Source organism: Dipodomys spectabilis, unplaced genomic scaffold (genome assembly GCF_019054845.1).
Source record: "Dipodomys spectabilis isolate Male_0828 unplaced genomic scaffold, ASM1905484v1 ptg000092l, whole genome shotgun sequence".
Classification (NCBI taxonomy): domain Eukaryota; kingdom Metazoa; phylum Chordata; class Mammalia; order Rodentia; family Heteromyidae; genus Dipodomys; species Dipodomys spectabilis.
The window spans coordinates 7,571,715-7,590,926 of record NW_024870769.1 but is presented as its reverse complement, the minus strand read 5'-3'; positions in this window follow the sequence as shown (position 1 = coordinate 7,590,926).

Here is a 19,212-nt window from a genome sequence, read left to right as displayed (position 1 = left end):
TGTGTATAACTGGCAAAATGAATTTGTGTCTAAGCTTATTATAATTAAACTACAAAGAAGAAAAAAATATTTATCTTGTCAGAGATAAAAGATTTATGTACAGGGCAAAACCAATTAGTCTGCAGACTTCTCTACCAAAACACCAGACCTGGAGACAAAGGAATGTTGAGTAAGAGGCTGGGGCCTGGGAACTGTCAGTGTACTGTCTGCTTAATTAAACCATCTTTCAAGGAAGAAGAAGCAGGAAGACATTTTAAGACCTCTAAATGAGAACATTTGCGGCTGACAGACTTTCACTAAAATGGACTCCTGCTCTTTTTTCACTAAAATGATCTCTTTCTGAGAACAGCTATGTGTTGATTGATTGGCTGAATTGTATGAATCCTGGAGCTTAAACTCAGATACTGGCCACTATCCCTGAGCTTTTTTGCTCAAGGCTAGTGCTCTACCATTTGAGCCAAAGCTCCAGTTTTGGTTTCTTGGTGATTAATTAGATAGGAGAGTCTCACAGATTTTTCCTGATCAAGCTGGCTTCAAACGGCAATCCTCAGATCTTAACCTCCTGAGTAGCTAGGATTACAGGCATGAGCCACTGGTGCCCAGCAACAACTGACTTTAGGAAGTTAAGTCTGAGCATAAAGCAGGAATACTAAACAAAGTAATTTGTTAAAATGGTGCTAAATCTAAAGTTTTATTTCAAAGAACAGTAGCGTAAAACATTTATTACACAGATAAATTATATGTGTTATGTATTATGTTGTGTATTATATGTGATATGTGTACTTTATAATAGTACCATATAAACAATAAAACTAGATAGTACCAAAAATACTGGACAATAACCTATAAATTGGGATGGAAGTGATTGGAGAGAATGCAGACTTACTCAAATTTATTAAGCATAGATCTCTAGTTTGTAAGCATCCTGTGGGAATAGGTTGCCAAGAAATGTGCTTTGTGTTTGGCTTGGCACCTAGGATTTCAATAGAAGCAGCCTCTCAGCATCCTGGATTCTCAATAGAGCTTCATAGAGCTGTTGACACTCATGTTCACAGTAGGTTAGTGTGGTGGTGCCAACTAAATAAGAAGACTTGTGGTTAAATATGATTTCCAGATAAACAACAAATACAATTAAGCACTGTTTATCTGAAATTCAAACTTAACTGGTTGTACTGCATTTTCATTCGGTAACTATGGCAACCCCAGGTGGATGAAGAAGTTGGGAAAGAATGTGTGATGAGAATAATGAAGGGGAGAGGGTTATGATTATATGTGTAATATCCTCAGGGTACTTGTGCCTTACAGTTATGGACCAAAGCAGAAGGGGTTAGTCACATTACACTAGCTGACCCTTACCCTTCCCAGGCAAATAGGCAGCATTTATTGTGAATTGCTGTTGACAATTTTTATGCTATGCTATTCATTCACAGCAGGAGACAAATGGAATGGACCAGATAAGTTAGCCAAGAACCAAAAGGAATAATGATGCAAATATAGATCCCATCCCCAGAGAACTTTGGTATTATGTGACCAATGTAACCGGTTTACTCTGAAACAGATCCAAACTGTACAAATGGAAATCGACTCTTAGTTATCATCTCCTGGAAACTGTCTTCATGGAAACCAATCATGAAACCGTGGTATACTACAATAGTAAACACTTTTAAGTGTGGCTATATCTGAATACAATTAGGGTGTGTCCTTTATAGTGCCACGTGTTGGATGTTGGTCTCCAGTTTAGTGGTATTAAGAGATAATGGGGGCGTTGAGAAGTAGATAGGGCCTAGTAAAATGCAATCAGGTTATCAGGGGAATTACTCTCAGAAAAGATTGATGTTGTTCTCTCCAAGTGAGTGATTCTCTGGGAACACATTGTTATTAAAAAGCAGGCCTGACCCCCAAAGTTTCCTTTCTTGCCATGTGATCTTTTTCTATTGCATATCAAGCAAATCTGGTTCTTTTTTTTACTAGCTGTGTGGCTTGGACTTCTTATCTGTATGATGAAGAGAATAGCAGAATTACTAAACAGACCTTACTGTGTTGTGGGGATTAACTGAGGTTCTATGTGCATAGCATTCAGCAAAGCATCCAGAATGCTCAAAACCGTGAGTCATCAACTTAGTTATAGGCATGCCTATGATTAGGTTAGCCTAGAGGACTACTCCCTCCCTAGAAGTTTGCATATGTTTCTGGCTATTTGTGAGTTGAAGAGTTTCTTTAGGCAGGTACCACCAAGATGTGCAGGGTTTTAGGGATGCAGACTTTGAGCCCAAGAACACAGCATTGTTTCCCAGTGGGCGTGCTGGCTTCTCCCAGGGTGGCTGCCCAGAGGCAGAGCTGCTTCTGATGAGTCAGGGAGGAGCAAACACCAGCCATCTAGGTCCACAGGGCAGGGCAGAAAGCAAAGACCGGAGGCCACTTTTCCCTCAGTGTAGCTGCCTTCTAGGTAGTGGGGCTACCTTCCTCCCAGTCTTGCTTTCCAAACTCCAAAGGATATGGATGTAGATCTAGCCTGCTACCTCCCATCTGATGTTTTGCACAGCATAAAGGGGACAAGGGAGCCAGGCCCACACATGCCGGCCATTGTCCTAGTGGAATAACAATTGCAATGCTAACAGCTGCTGTTTACTGAAAACATACTATGTTCTGGGCACTGTACTAGTGTGTTTTCATTCTTTAATTTCATGTAATCTCCAACAATATTCTAGGAATTAAAAACTATTGTCTCCATTTCTCACACGAAGAATAGATGTTCCAGAGCTTCATCTACAGTCATATAGCTAGTAAGCAGGAGAGTTGAAAGTTTCACTATACAATTCAGGCTTTTAAGCACAATATACTCTTTCTTGGCTTACACCTCTAGATTTGTGGTCAGGATTTGAAAAAGAACAAACAGACCGGAATAAACCTTTTGTACTTACCCATGAAGAAGGCACCATACTTCCTCATGGTAGAGGCTGGAGGACCTATCTATATGGGCTACCTACTTGAGGGTACTTAGCTAGGTAATTTAGAAATTAGTTTCCACATTCATTCAACAATGCTCAGCTGCCATAATATAAAGTCAGTGTCTATAGCTTGTCATAGAATGGGACCCAGAATGAACTCATGAGTCTGAACTCCATCCCCACTGCCAGTATTGAATGCCACTCTTTAAATCTTAATTTCCTCACTGGTAAAAGTGGGTTATTAATAGTAGCATCTTTAGCTTGATGTGAAGACTCACAAGATAATATATGCAAAACATCTTACAACACTGAGTGGCTTTCTCTAAGTGGTCAATAAGCATAAGTCACGTCTGCCTTTCCTTTATTTTTCTTTTCATTTATTTTTAAAATAGTGGTTGTATACAGTTGTATAAAGGGGTTTCAAAGGGGTTTATGAGTACAATGAATCTTGATCAGTGTCACCCCTTTCATCATTTCCCCCATCTCTCTCAACCTTACGCATCCTCTCAATTTACTGGGTTCAATTTTCACTTATATACATTGACTATTATGACTGCATTCACCTACTCTTCTTCTCTCCGTTTGTCTACCCCATGATTGTATTATGTTTTCAGCACAGAGTCTATCTGATGAATGAAAGAGAAATTCTGAGCCTAGGAATCTAGGATTAAAGACAGACAAACAAATGCAGTAAGACCACCCTCATCTGTGGCTTTACTAACTGGGACCAGCCACAAGAAAGAAAATGTTACCGTTTGTCATGACTTTGAGCGAGATGGTGCCAGAGCAAGTAAGAGACTATATTCATATAACTTTTATAGTTAAGCTTGCTCTATTTATTACTTATTAATTTTTTACTGTGTCTAACTTATAAATTAAGTTTGTTACAGGTGTGCATGCATAGGAGAACCAGCATATGTAGGGTGGAATACTATCTGTGGTCTCAGGAGCTCACTGGGGTCGTGGATTAGGGGAAGCTGCTCTAAATGCAGTGTGAGAGGAGACACTGGTGGGGACTGAGTGGGGTCGAAGCCCATAACAGGTGATGTGAGTAGTGGCAGAAGGAATCTAGGCCTTCTAGAAGTGTTGAATTCTTTCCAGAGTCTTATAAGACAGGAAGCTAACCTGGGGAGCTGCAGCAATCCAGCCACTGAGTGTGTAGGAGCTGAGAAATCAGCTCACATCTGTAGAGCTACCAAATTTAGTATCGGAAAGTACAGGATGCCTTGTTAAATTTGAACTTCAGACAAACAACAGGATGGCAGTTTAGAATTCGTTGTGGAAAATGATATTTTTAGTATAAGTATGTTCCATATGTTGTGTAACCATTCAGATGATTTGTTGTTTATCTGAAAGTGCTGTATTTTATGTTGTATTTTCTCCATACACACCTAGGGAGACCTGGAGTGTTTCAGAGGAGCTGAGGAGGAGGAGGGTCAGGTGAGTCTGAAAAGGAGAAAGAGCAAAATCTGGAAGGACTTGTGCACTGATTTGAGCTTTATGCTGAAATTAATGTCAAGCCATTGAACATAGTTAATCACAAGGATGCAAAACCACAATGACCAGAGTGTAAAAATGTGTTGTCAGTACGATGAAAGGAGGTTTTTAGAAAAATACTAAATATTCAATTACCCCAAATGGAGTGTCTTAAGCAATAAACAGTTACTATCTCACAGTTTCTGTGGGCCTGAAATTCAGAAACAACTTATCTGGGTGCTTGTGGCTCAAGATGTTTCGTTTTCTTTTAATATAGATACAGAGACAGAGAAGATATTAAGCTGATTTCTCAGCTGTGAGCTGATTTCTCTCAGCTCCTACGCAGTCAGTGGCTGTATTGCTGCAGCTCCCCTGCAAGGCCCTATCTGGGCTGGAGGATTCCATTTGGACGTGGCCCACTCCCATCGTTGGTATTCATACGGTTAAGATACTTCTAACTGTGGGCAGAACTCCAGCCCTTAAAACCAAGGAGTACTTAGACTAAAAGGAGTATTCTTTCACATGGTAGTAATCTCAGGGACCCTAAGAGACAGCAAATTGGAAGGTACATGACTTTTGCTACCTTATCTTTGAAAGCCACACACTGCCATTCCCTTAATATCATAGTGATAACACCAGTGAGCTTGGCTCAGTGCCACTGAGCACTATATAAGTGTGTATATATAAGGAAGTAGGGATTCTTGGGACATCTGAAAGGATAGCTGCTTGCAAAGGTATAGCTTTCCTTGAGTGTACCCATGATCTTAAGAGTGGAGATTGGTGGAAGCATGAAATAGTATGGACTAGTAGAGAAACACTTGGAGGAATAAAGATAAGGGAGCAAGAGGTAGGCAAAAGAAAACAATGAAGGATTGTCAAAGAACTTTGCATCCAGTCCACAGAAATATAACTAATGCCATCCCAGGAGGAAGTAGATCCACTTTCTTCTCTTCTGGACATTGTCAGAAAGTATGTTTCCTTTCAGAAAAAACAATAGAGGAAGTGGGAGGGTAACAGCCCAATGAACATCTGACTTCAAGGTAGAAAATTCCCATGGTAGAATTAGCATACTTGAGGAGGAAAAAAGGTGGTAATTATTCAAGAGAATATAATCACTAAAAACTGATTTTTGGTATGAATGGAAAGGGAAGAGCCACTAAAGCAAGCTCTGTCACCTACCTACTTTATGATCATCTTTCCGTGACAAATTTCTGTCTTTTGCTTTGTAATCATTTGGGGTCTTTTTTGATTTCCAGAAGCCATGAACTTGTTAGCATATACATTTTAGAAGTGTTTGTTGTGAGACACTTAGTTCAGCTAGAAACCAACCTGTAAGAGGAGCGCCCTCTGCTGCTTCTTATACCAAATAGACTCTTGATTGAGCAATAGCAAGTTAAAACATCTTTAAAGGCCCTAAAGGCTGTAATAATAATAATAATAATAATAGTAATAATAATAACAATTAGATTAAAATAATTAGTATTTTTGCCTCTTCAAATCACTAAGATTTCTTTGTTTCATAGAAACCCATGTTTCTACATATTTCATGTTGGTTTTCTTTCAGTGGCAACTATAATGTAATGCATACATGGGGAGAAAGACATTGAAGGATTATATAATATGTAATCAGAAGCATGGTTTCAAGCTCTTGGCTAAATGCAGTAAACCCTTTGGTGAGGCATACATCAATAGATTAGAGGCACTACTTGATTACTCACCAAAAATAACTCATCATAGTGGGCAGGAGGCTGTGTCTGTGTGTAACTTTGAACACCCAGCAAAGTATGTTTTCATAATCTAGAATACACTCATATGAGATTCATATCCTTTCACTGAAAATATTTATAAAAATCTTCCCAAGCAAGATTATACATGTAATGACTGCAGATTATTCTGTTGTTTTTGTCATTTTCAACTGACAGATTGTGTGTGTGTGTGTGTGTGTGTGTGTGTGTGTGTGTGTGTGTGTGTGTGTGTGTGTGTGTGTGTATCTGTCTGGGTCTGTGTACTGGGGCTTTGAACTCAGGGTACGGGAGATGTCTCATAGATTTCTCACTCAATACTGGTACTGTACCTCTTGAGGCACAGCTCCACTTTTAGCTTTTTGCTAGTTCACTGGAGATAATAGTTTCATGGACTTTTCTGCCAGGGCTGGCTTCAAACTGACCTTCAGATCTCAGCTTCCTTAGCAGCTAGGATTCCAGGTGTGAGCCACCAATGCCTGGACTGATGGATATTTTTTAAACAATAAGACAGAACTAGGGAAATGCATCTAGACATGCTGACATCCTGTTTTGAGGCCAATGCTTTTGTTTTCCAGATGGTCTTTTTTAATGTTGCAAACATGAGGGAAAACTCCTTCATAGGTATGACCTATGAAGCTCAACACAGGCATCAAACTAGGCCAGTCTCACAAGGATTGTCTGTTATCACCAACTAGGAGCTCTTGACATCTCTTCAAGCTGCCAGAGAAAAGAAGTCCCATTCCTTTGGTAAGCTCAATATTCGTGGTTACTGTCTCCTCATTCCAGGCAACCTGACCACACAAGATCTTGGAGTGGATAACCATGCTGTCTCTCACCCCAGGAACATTGCAATGAAGGCTCAGGAAGATCACACCTCTAATATATAATCTACTGGAAAACCCTAAAACTAGTTTCCGTAAGGTCACTCCTGGGTTGGAAGGCGAAGCAAATCTTCCTGCTTTCTTTTTGATTTGGGGTTGTATTACAACTAACTCCATGTATGTCAGGCATGTCTCAGCCTTGCTTGCAAATTTACCTGTAGGAAGCTTATGTTGAATTCTTCCCTATGGTGAGTCTACTATTATTATTTTTATGTGTGCCAGTTGTAGGACTTTGAGCTCAGGACTTGGGAACTGTCCTTGAGCTTTTTTGCTCCAGGCTAGCACTCTACCACTTTGATCCACAGTGCCACTTCTAGTTTTCTGGCAATTACTTGGAGATAAGAGTCTTATGGACTTTTCTGCTCTGGCTGGCTTTGAACCATGATCCTTAGACCTCATCCTCCTGAGTAGCTAGGATTACAGGCATGAGACACCAGTGCCCAGCTTATTATTTCTGTCTTAACTCTTCTGAGGCCCTGTTCATGATACCTAATTAGGTATATGTCAACATGTAGGAATGTACAAACAGTTTCAAAAGTATTTTTTATGAAAACTACATATAAACCTATAAATAAGAATAAATGTGTATAATGCTTAGAATGATTGCTATTGTTATGAAACATTTAAGCAACAAAAAAATTACTTAAACACTAACTTCAAATATGAGACCCAATTAAACTGTGTTTTAAAACTTTTGATGATCTGGGCACTGGTGGCTCACACCTGTTATTCTAGCTACTCAGGAGGCTAAGAACTGAGGATTAAGGTTCAAAGCCAACCTGGGCAGGAAAGTCTGTGAGATTCTTATTTTCAATTAAGCACCCAAAAGCTGGAAGAGAAGCTCAATTGGTAGAGCACTACCCTTGAGCAAAAAAGCTTAGGGACAATACTCAGGCCCTGAGTTCAAGACCCAAGACTGGCATACACACGATAAAAGTTACGATGAATTTGTCAGTTGCTAAGTTAAGGGAGGTGCTTCTAATCGCAGATACTGTTTTTCCTTTTGTTTTAGTCAAAACTTTTAGAAAGAACAGCTTGCCCAGAAGCATTCCTGTTGGCCTTTTCATCCTTTTGAACTGGTGCTCTATGACCTGAAGTGAGTATATCCAAAAAGAGCTCTTTCTATTTCTCTGTGTGTTCCTTCATCTCTTCTGGCATGTGCAGTTTTTACTTCTGTAATCTGAGCTTTCTAGGCCATGCCAGCCCAGAAAAGGACACCATAGTATCTTTACTTATCTCCTTAAACTTGTCCAATCTGTGAGAGCTTCTCAGTTTTCCAGTTTTTTGGGATGTTGGCATTTATAAAGAGCACAAGCTGCTATGTATTGTGTAGAATGTCCCATGAGTTTATCTTATATTTTTTCACAGGTTAGCGGGCTTGTGGGGAGACTACACAGAGCTATGTGTTCTTTCTGTTGCATCCTATCTGAAACATGTGATAGCAACAGGGCTTTGTGCAGGTGAAGTTTACTCTGGCCATTTGTCATAGTGGTATCTCCCACTGTGAGTGAATTATTATTTGTCCCTTTGCATGTCAATCAGACAGCCATTAAGTCCCACCTACATACAAGGGAAGGCAATTCAGCTGCAACATCAAGAGGGAAGGATAAATAAATGTTGTGATGTGTTAAAATCTTTGCAATAACTAATACATATTTTGAAGGAGATATTTTGTTGTTGTTGTTGATGTTATGGGGCTTGAACTCATGGCCTGGGTGCTGTCCCAGAGCTTATTTTTAGTCAAGACTAGCAGTCTATGACTTTGAACCACAGCTCCACTTCTGTTTTTAGATGGTTAATTGGAGATAAGAGTCTCAAGGAGGTTTTCTGCCCAGTCTGGTTTAGAACTCCTCCTCAGATCTTGGCTTCTTGAGTAGCTAGGATTATGGGCATGAGTCATCAGCACCTGGCTTTCCCTGGCTTTTAATTGGTGGAAAAATTATCAATGTTTAAAAGGCATCTATATTACAGTATACTTTGTTATAATTGCTCTGCTTTATTATTGTTACTTGTCGGGTCTTCGTCCATCCCACAAAAGACAGACAGGATCCGAGGAAACATAAGTGTGCTGCTCACCCGTTTCCCAGCCTCCCTTAACCGGGGAGACAATAAGACGCCTCTCTTAGACCAGGAGACAATCAGACGCAGGGAGTCAGGTCAAGCAGGAACTCGTTTATTAACACACAGCAAGCACTTTTTAAAAGCAAAAAAGACCGGGTGGCATGGGGAGAAAAAGGAACCAACCAATCACTGTAAAAGGTCACACCCTATCATGCACCTAAGCTTCCACGAGCTGTTTATGCACTAAACGTAAACAAATCGGGCTCTGCCCACTCAACTCCCTCTCAGCGCCATCTTTGCTGTCCATGTGCCCCACAGTTAATCTTTTAATGTACATAATCTATAAATTAAACTGTCATATATATATATAGTAAAATAAATAGTGCTCTCTAGAGTTTTAGGTATTCTGAGGGATCTAAGAATGCATGTCTTAACTCTACTCCAAAGACGCTCCAGATTCATCTTGTATTTTCTCTGCTTCAGGGCTTTGAAGTCATCCCTTCTCCAGGTACTTTGCTTCTTTCTTTGGAGGATGGTATGTAAAGGCAAGATCTAGGTATCTAGGCCAGATCAGCATTGACCACTACCACATGGGTGTCACTATTTCTAGGCCATCTTAGTGGACAAAACTAGTAAAATATATATGCATATTCACACATAAATACCTATAGGTATATTTTTCTGTTTGCATATACTTAAAAATAAACGTAAATTCACCCTAGCTCTAGTTCACAGGCTTCATTCTAACCTGCCATAGGAGCATTTTTAAGTATCTCTGACTGGGATTCAACTTAGGCCAACTAAACAGATATTCTGGTGTCAAGACACCATTTCTTTTAAACTCCTCAGGTGAATTTAATGTTTAACCAGGTCAGTAAAAGTGATGTAAATATGTCCTTTTCCTGTTCCTTTGACTAAGGCCCACTCAATGACCCAGCATCTTCTTCCTCTGCCAAACTCACATAATAGTTTTGTTCCATTTTGCGATATAGCCTTCATCACCATGTGCTGTATTTTTTATCTAGATGCTTTTTTTTCAACAGACAAGGAGATTTCAAGAGCAGCTGGTAGTGCCATTATCCACTCCCCTTAGTTATCAGATAAGGAAGACAAATCATGGACCACATCCTTGGAAAGAAGACCCTTACTGGCAGACTGTGAATAGATCTGCATCTTCCTAGAACTTTTTCAGACACAAAACAGCCAAATCAAGGGTACGACTGTGGCTATTTTAAGACTAAGCCCAACCTTCTCCATTGTCTGCTCAGGCTGGCATGGCCTAGAAAGCTCAGATTACAGAAGTAAAAACTGCACATGCCAGAAGAGCTGAAGGAACACACAGAGAAACAGAAAGAGCTGTTGTATTAAGGAGAAAGAGCTAACATATACTCTTGTAGCTATTAAACATATAATTCTTTTGATGAGAAATATTCTTATTTCCGGTTAGTTTCAACCTTTACTCTATGTCTAATGAACATCACATAATAAACCTTTAGAAATGGTATCAGCATTAGAGGGAAGAGGGTAGGGAATGTGGTACAGGAGGTGAAATCAGTGTAAACATGTGTGGAGAAGTAACAACAACCCCTCTCCCCATATAATTGATTTAAGCCATTAAAAATTTAAAAACAAGGGCTGGGAAGGTGGCTCAGTGGTAGAGCGCTTGCCTTGCATTCCTGAGGCCTTGGGTTTGATTCCTCAGCACCACATAAGCAAAAAGAAAAAAGCTGGAAGTGGCGCTGTGGCTCAAGTGGTAGAGTGCTAGCATTGAGCTGAAGAGCTGAGGGACAGCACCCAGGCCCAGAGTTCAGGCCTCACGACCAGACCCAAAAAAAATTAAAAAAAAATAAAAACAAAAAGAAAAGAAATAGTATCAGCAACATTTTTTTTTTCACCTCCACAAGTCTAGAATAAACTGTCAGGCACTTGTGGTTCACATCTATAATCCTAGCTCATCAGGAGGCTGAGATCTGAGGATTGAGATCCTCACCAATCTGAGGTTATAAAGTCTATGAAACTCTTATCTCCAATTAACACCCAAAAACCAGAAGTAGAGTATGTCTCAAGTGAGCTTTGAGCTTTGAGCAGTGCCCAGGGACAATGCCCAGGCCCTGAATTCAAGCCCCAGGGGACACACACACACACACACACACACACACACACACACACACACACACACACAGAATTGAGGAAGTAGTGGGTAGAAATAAATGATATCTTTTAATGAATGTGAATGTGTTGAAGTTATTTTCAAAAGGATCAGGTTTCAAGATGTTATGGTTTGACTATGGAATGTTCTCCAGAGGCTCATGAATGGATCATGAGATCTCTCACTTCATAAATTGATTAATCCATGGGTGTATTTGTAATAGGACATTATTATTTGTAGCTGATAGAAATGTTAGGAGGCAAAGCCTGGTTGGAGGAAGTTAAGTCCCTGGGCTTCCTGGTCCCTGTGTCTTGACAGATGTATATTGTTCCCTACTCTTTCCCATCTGTCACTTGTCACTATTTTCTGTCAGCATGAAGAGAGCTGTTCTGCTACAGCACATACTCTCTGCCATGATGTTCTGCTTTACCATAGCCTAGAAACAATAAAGCCATCCAACAACCATGGCCTGAACTCTCTTCAAATCACTAGCCAAAGTAATCATGCTTAAGTTGTTTTCTCAGGTATTTTCTTATAGCAGTGAAAAAGTTACACACAGAGAAACATAATTAAGTAGAAAATTAAGGTAGCCAAGGCCTTGCCTTGGAAAATGGCCTATGCTAGTTATTAGAGTTCTGAATCTGTAGTTGCTGGAGGACTATCATGAAAGTAGCAGGGAAATAGTACACATAGCTCGTTTCTAACAATGAAAGTGGTACATGGGTGACATTAGAGGCAGTTGGTTTGAGACAACACAGTTTTAATTGATGGTCCACTGCATATTTTGTTTGAGTCCTAGAGTGCTGATGTCTAGATAGCAAAGGCTGTGAAGGCGGTAGGGATTAGGGGTCTGCTCAGCCTTCCTTCTGGTCATGGTCTCTCATCCATTTCTCAATGTGTATGTTGCCTCTATGGAAAACTATCTGACAGTGTATATATAGAGAGTATTTGAATGTTTAGAGAGCTCTCATGAGAGAAATTACCTAAAGGAATGAATGGCCAGCAGTGTGTCTCTGCCTGTGGCTAGAATGTCAGCAATAGAGACATATCTGGTTTTCCTTTGGTCATAGGCTATTTGGGGCTTACTACTATAATAAATTCAATATTCAAAGCACAAAGTGAAAGTAAATATAAAATGTCTGTGTTGACTTACGAGACATTCATAAACACTTATAGAACAGTGCAGGAAGTCTCATATGACTTGTTGGTAGAAATCATCGGCTATAAACACAAAATGTCTCCAGCATTTATAATTGTCATGAAACTCTTGTGGGTGTTCCCTGTCTGAAGAATAATTAATATTTGAAGGAATATTTTTTTTTAGCAAGCCAAGTAAAAAAACAGCAAGTGCTTTTTCAAGAATTGCTTATTTTGTGCATTCTTTTGGATGGTAACGACATTGGAGGGAATTCAGGTTAGGGATTCATCTTGAATTTCTCAACCTAGCTAGTACACAGTGCCTGCTGCTGAGGAAATATTTGCTGAATAAATTCTTAATAACCATGACCCTCAGACTAATTTTCAATGAGGGCTGAATTTTTATTCCTCATCGTACTTTGGGAACCTGAGACTGGGAAAGCTTAGCTAGATTTTAGAAACTACTGGAAAAATCAATGATGGCACCAGGAGCTAAACACACAGCTGCTACTGCTGGGCAGCCATCCAAGGTTGACTCTTCAACTACAAATTGCACTTAGGGTGTGCAACACTATATTCACAAAGTTCTAAACTATATCCTTAAATTCTTCTTAAATGAGTGAAGTGGCCCATGAAAGACTTAATTCAGCTCTAATCACGCCTGCTTGCTACCACATAAGCAAAGAAAAAAACAACACATAATGGGCGTGTTTCTTGGACAACAATCACTACGAATGTCACTTTCAACCAAACCTTTGTCCTTCCCCTAGTATTCCTCCTCCTTCCGAAAGTTAGGCTTGTGCACCTGCATTGCAGCCAGGAAAATTCCTTGCTTATTGTACATTCCATGGGTTTTGACAGACTCATTCAGTCACGAATCTGTCCATATTATAAAGATTTAGAGCATTTCCATTATCCCCAAATGCTCTTTCAATTTCAGTGCTCTTTCAGTAGTCACGCCCACCCATCCCAATTCCTAGAACCTGACAATAACTAATCGATTTGCCTCTGGCCTAATCTTATCTTTTTTGAGAATAGAAATATAAAGTATATGAATATAAACAGAATCTTGTGTTACAGAGCCCTTGAGTCTGGCTTCCTTCACTCAACAGAATGTACTTGAAACTCCCTCATGTTGGTACATGTGTCAATAATTCATTTTGGCTGAGCAATAATAATCCATTTAGAAATATATCACAGATTTAAAAAAAAAATCTGTTCATGCTGGGAGCTGATGGCTCACACCTGTAATCCTAGCTACTCAGGAGGCTGACAACTGAGGATCACAGTTTCAAGCCAGCCCGAGCAGAAAAGTCCATGAGACTGATCTCCAATAAACCACTAGAAAACCGGAAGTGGCGATGTGGCTCAAGCGGTAGAGCGCTCATCTTGAGCTGAAGAGCACACAGACAGCACCCAGGTCAAGAGTTCAAGCTCCATGACCGACAAAAAAAAAAATCTTTTCACCTGTGGAAGCACATTGGGTTGTTTCCAGCTTTCAGTAATATATAATCATTCACAAGTATGTCTTCATCTGAATACAAATTCTCATTTACCTGGGTACACAGCATTTAGGGTATATGACAGTCTCTATGAAAACACCTCTATCTACATCCTATTGCATGGGTTATGAGGCAAAGGAAAATGGAGTTTAAAGATGGCGTTAAGGTTGCTAATCAGCTGACCTTATATTAGAAAGATGATCCTGGATTATTGGCAAAGTCCAATGTAATCATACAAATCCTCGAAAGTAGAGAATTTAGCCAGGACTGGTGGCTCATGCCTATAATCCTAGCTACTCAGGAGGCTGAGGTCTGAGGATCATGGTTTGAAGTCAGCCCTGGTAGGAAAGTTTCTGACATTCTTATTTCTGATTAGCCACCAAAAAGTTGCAAGTGGTACTGTGATAGAGAGCTAGTTTAGCCCTAAGCAAAAATGCTCAAGGACAGCACCTAGGCCATGAGTTTAAGCCCCAGGACTGACACAAATGCGCATGCACCACACACACACACACACACACACACACACGCACACTTAAATCCAACCAAACAAAAACGCAGAGAGTCTTTTCCAGCTATAATAGGAGAGATGATGATGGAAGTAGCACCCAGAGAGATGGTGCATGGTTTTGGAAATATTCAGTGTTATGAATGGGTTTCCTTACATTTTAGGAAGTCGTAACCTTGAATTTCAAGGTGTTGGCATGGCTTCACTCCTCTGGAGGCTTCGAAGAGGCTCTGCTGTTAGCTCCTCCAGTTTCATGGGGATACACACATTCTTGGCTTGTGGCTTTTAATCCATTTTAAAAGCCCATCGTTCCACCCTCTGCTCCCTGTCACCCAGCTCTCCTCCCCACCTCACTTTCTGTCTTCCATTCTGATGATCCCGTGTTCACTCTGAGTCTGCCAGAGTCATCCAGGACAACCTTCTTTTAGGATCCCGAAATTCATCTGCACAGTCCCTTTGTCCATATAAAATAGGTGTTCACAGGTTTGGGGTTTAAGATATAGACATTTTGAAAGCCCTTATTCACCCAACACAGTAGCATTAAACAAAACAAAAGAAAAACAATGAGCAAATGAATAACCAAAAGAGCTTATAATCAGAATGAGTTTATACTTGCTTGAAGTCTTCTTACCTTTAGCCTTGGAAATCTGGCATCCAAGGAAAGTCCATCTGTCTGGGCAAAATATTATAGTTTCTTACCCCATGTGATAGACCCAATAAATGTTTATTAACTTAGAAGAAATCTTAGAAGATCACTTTGGATAGGCAGTTCTGCTTTCATTAGGGAAATGATAATGTTAACAAGGACTTTCCCACTGGAAACATCTATTTACTACCCGAGTTTAAGGAATCCTAGAATAAACAGACTGGTCTTTGAATTATCCTAGGCAAAAGAGACAAGCAACTTAGCCTATGCAACTTCCCCTTTGACCAGTGAAAGGGGTGGTTTGAGAATGTCTGTTAAGAATACACTATAAAGAAGGCCTGAAAACATGTTTGGGGGTGAAAGAAAGTGAAAGCAATACACAAAAGGGATTTATACTTGTGGGTGGCCTGGAGTTAACTTTTAGTATGCTGATCTGAAACTCTGGGCCTTTGTTCCCTCATAATTTAAATGGAGTTCAAATGATTCATTTTTAACTCAAAGAACTATTGAGAAGAAATAGGCTTTATAGTAAAACCTTTGACATCCGGGTATGAGGATATATGCCTTAGGAAGGGGAAAGAGGAGGTTTCAGGCTAACAGTGTTTCAATCTCAAAAACAAATTAAAGGCAAATATGGCTGAAAGTTCTGGGCATTGGTGGCTCACGCACTTATGAGGCTGAGATCTAAGGACTGCAGTTTGAAGCTAGCCCTGGCAAGAGACTCTTATTTCCAATTAACCACCAGAAGTGGAGCTGTGGCTCAAAGTGATAGAGTGCTTAGCCTTGAGCAGAATTGCTTAGGGATAGTGCTCAAGCCCTGAGTTCAAGCCCTATGACTTAAAAAAAAGGCTAAAAGCATTTGCTAGGTGATAGAGAAGGAATGAAAAAGAGTAGAATAAGTAACTTTTAGTGTTTATCAACTTAGTTAACTTTACCATCTCCCTGCCTCAAATGATGGATGTTTTTACTTGAAATTATTTACTGAATATCTTCTATATGCTGGTGCTAATTTGGTACTGGAGTAAAACAGTGGATTTATCCCAAATAAATCCACTAGAGCACAAATCTCTATATTTCATCCACAAGTGATCCTTTTGACCATGTTGCTCTTCTGCTTTGCCCCTAAAGGAGCCTTCTCTTGTGGCTGGGAATTCAGCTTACTTTTGCCCATAGCCCCCACAGCCACTCTGGCTGCCAATCCAATGTTTTCCTCCAACTTCTTCCTCTTCATCCTTCCCTTGTTCTCTGCTTCATTAGCTCAGGCCTTTTTATCATGGTTGGCATGTGACAAAGGACCGACCTTGTTACAATGTTGATGTCCTCTCTCCTGATTCCTCTTGTCCCAGGTATCCTCATAGCTCTTATGCATTCAGGACCTTCAAACTCTAGCACCGACAAAAAAGAAAATTCAAATTATGATTTCTACTGGGTGTGTATTATTTTCATACCATGGTAAAATAAAAACATTGTTAAGGGGGACCATCATAAATTAGGCACTACCTGTATTCCTTAAACCAACATAGCTGTAGCCACAGCACTTGGCAGTCGGAGGCTGCCTACACTGTACATCAATTTCCAGTCCAGCCTGAGCTTCATAGAGAGACTTGGTGCTAGAGTTTGACTTGCTTTCTAAGCAAGCACTCTACCACTTGAGCTATACATCTAACCCATTTTGCTTTAGTTATTTTTCAGTGTCTCTTATTTTTACCCGGGGCCTGCCTGAACTGTGCTCTTTGTAATTATCTCTTATGTAGATTGTAGATACGTACTTTCACAGCAGCTGGCTTGCTAACGTATGAATCTCAGGTTGGTCTCAACGTGCCATCCTCTCAATCTCTACCTCCCAACTAGCTTTAGTTACAGGAATGAGTCAGACTTTGAGTTTTGAATTTCATCTTTTCCTTGGCGAGCAACATGCAATTCAATAGACTCTCTGTCTTCTATGCCGGGCCAATGGCTGGTGCTTCAGTTCCTAGTTAGCCACACAACCATGAGGGGAAACACCTGATACTCTTAAGTATTCTGTGTTGCTAATTGGTGGATTACATTTATTTTCCATTGTGATGTTTGCAATTTGCCATGGGTTGATCAGGAAGTAACACCAACATATATCAAGAAACATTGGCAGCCCAAATAGAAGTTCCATGGGTCTTATCTTTTACATGAAGATAGAGATCAAAAGTGTCTGGCAACTTCCTCAAGGTCAAATGGTAGAGAAAGGGTTGGTTACTCATGGCTCTTTTGCTTTGAAGGGGTCTACAACCATGGTATCCTTCCTATTATTTATTCATTCATTTATTTGTTTGCTTTTACTTTCATTAGCGTTTGACACAGGTGTCAGGGAACACGATACAGTTGAACTAAGAAAGCCCATGGCAATTCCCATGATGCTCTGCTGCTGAGTGAAAGAGCTCAGCTGAATAGACCACACCCTCCCTTCTTCCTTTGCCTGCCTCAAAATGCAGACCTCCCCACAGGCGTTCAACCCCATTGTCACTGACCCACTCAGCTGTCTGGGTCCCTGCAATCAAGGAGTAGCCCACTGAACTGCCCACATCATGGGAGAGCTGTTGTCTGGCACAAGGGATGTCATTGTCTGGTCTCAGTTTTTTCTATCCTGCAAAGGAAAAACCTAAAATGAATACATGGTCTCTGAAATCCCTCCAGCTCAGGAAAGGTAGCATTCCCATGGATGAAAGAAATAGAGTGTAGAAGACAATTCCCCTTCCCTGTTCTCTTCTTAGTTCCTATGTGGCTAAAACTGGTATCTAAAATATAAATGGTCTTTTTCTCCCAACCTGTAACAAATCACTCTTTCTCTTTCTAACCTGTCTCCTTTTCAGTATCTTTTGTTTCCTCTGATTTCACGGTCAATTTGGCTTTTGAATGAACTTTCTAAAGGTTTGAACCAACCTTTTTTTTTTTTTTTTTTGATAAATTGTTGGGGGTAGAGCACAGGAAAAAAAAAAGAGATGAAGAGGAAAAAAGTTCATGTTTCCACACAAATCACAGTATCATCTGTCCTAAATTTTGACCATGCAAATAAAAGGGGAAAAAAGGGCTCTTATTCCTGGGAGGAGCAGCAAAGCCCAGAAGCTTCTCTTTGCATTGTCTTTCTTCCTTTGCTGTCCTCCCAAGGGCTAGATACCCAACACTCCCACAGAGGTTCTCACAGCATGGACAATATGGCTGGAAACCCAAATCCTGCTCATGGATCCATTTACTACTGTCTTCCCACGGCCTGGCCTATTCCTGTTGCAGCCTAGGGGGGCATGGCTGACACAGGGAGGCAAACAGTAAGTGCCAGGCAACACACCTGCCTCAGGGATGCCAAATGGCCCCAGCCAGCCAGGTCATAAACTAGAGACCCTTCTAGCTGTGCAAGGACTCCCAGTTACCAGGAATATGTTCCTGTGTTCCCGTGTACCTGGCTCTGTTCATGGCTGAAGATGGACACAGGGGCTTCTTGCTTCTTTCTGCTCCTTTTTTCTTCTTTCTTAGCACTCTCTGTCTTTCTACCCTCTTTCCCACCTTCATTCCCTTACATATTTCCTTTCTTTTTTCTTTCCTTTCTCCTTTCCCTTTCTTCCTCAACTCGACCATGCTCTCACCCCATCCCTCCTAGCTCGCTTGATTCCCTCTCCCCATTCTTTCCCTTCCTCTCTCTCTTTTCTGCCATGTCTTAATAGGTCAGGCTTATCTAAGTGTTGCTCAGAGGTTTCCCACCTTAGTTGCTAAAGCACCAAGTGTCTGGATAGAAGAGGACACTGGACTGAATTCTCAGCACAGACAATTGGCAGTCATTGCCTGGATGGTTAGAGAAGGCACATGGTATTGTCTATATGATAAACTTTTGGACCTCAAGAGTCAATTGGAGCCAGATACCAGGGGTTCAAACCTATAATCCTAGCTACTCAGAAGACTGAGATCTGAGGATCTGTGTTCAAAGCCATGCTGAGCAGAAAAAGTCCATGAGACTCTTATCTTCAATTAGCCATCAAAAAGTCAGAAGTAGAGCTATGGCTCAAGTGGCAGAGCACCAGTTATGAGCAAAAAAGCTAAAAATGCCAGCTAAGAGCCTAGGCCCTGAATTCAAGCCTCGGTACCAGCACATGCATATGCACACACACACACACACAAACACACATACACACACACACAT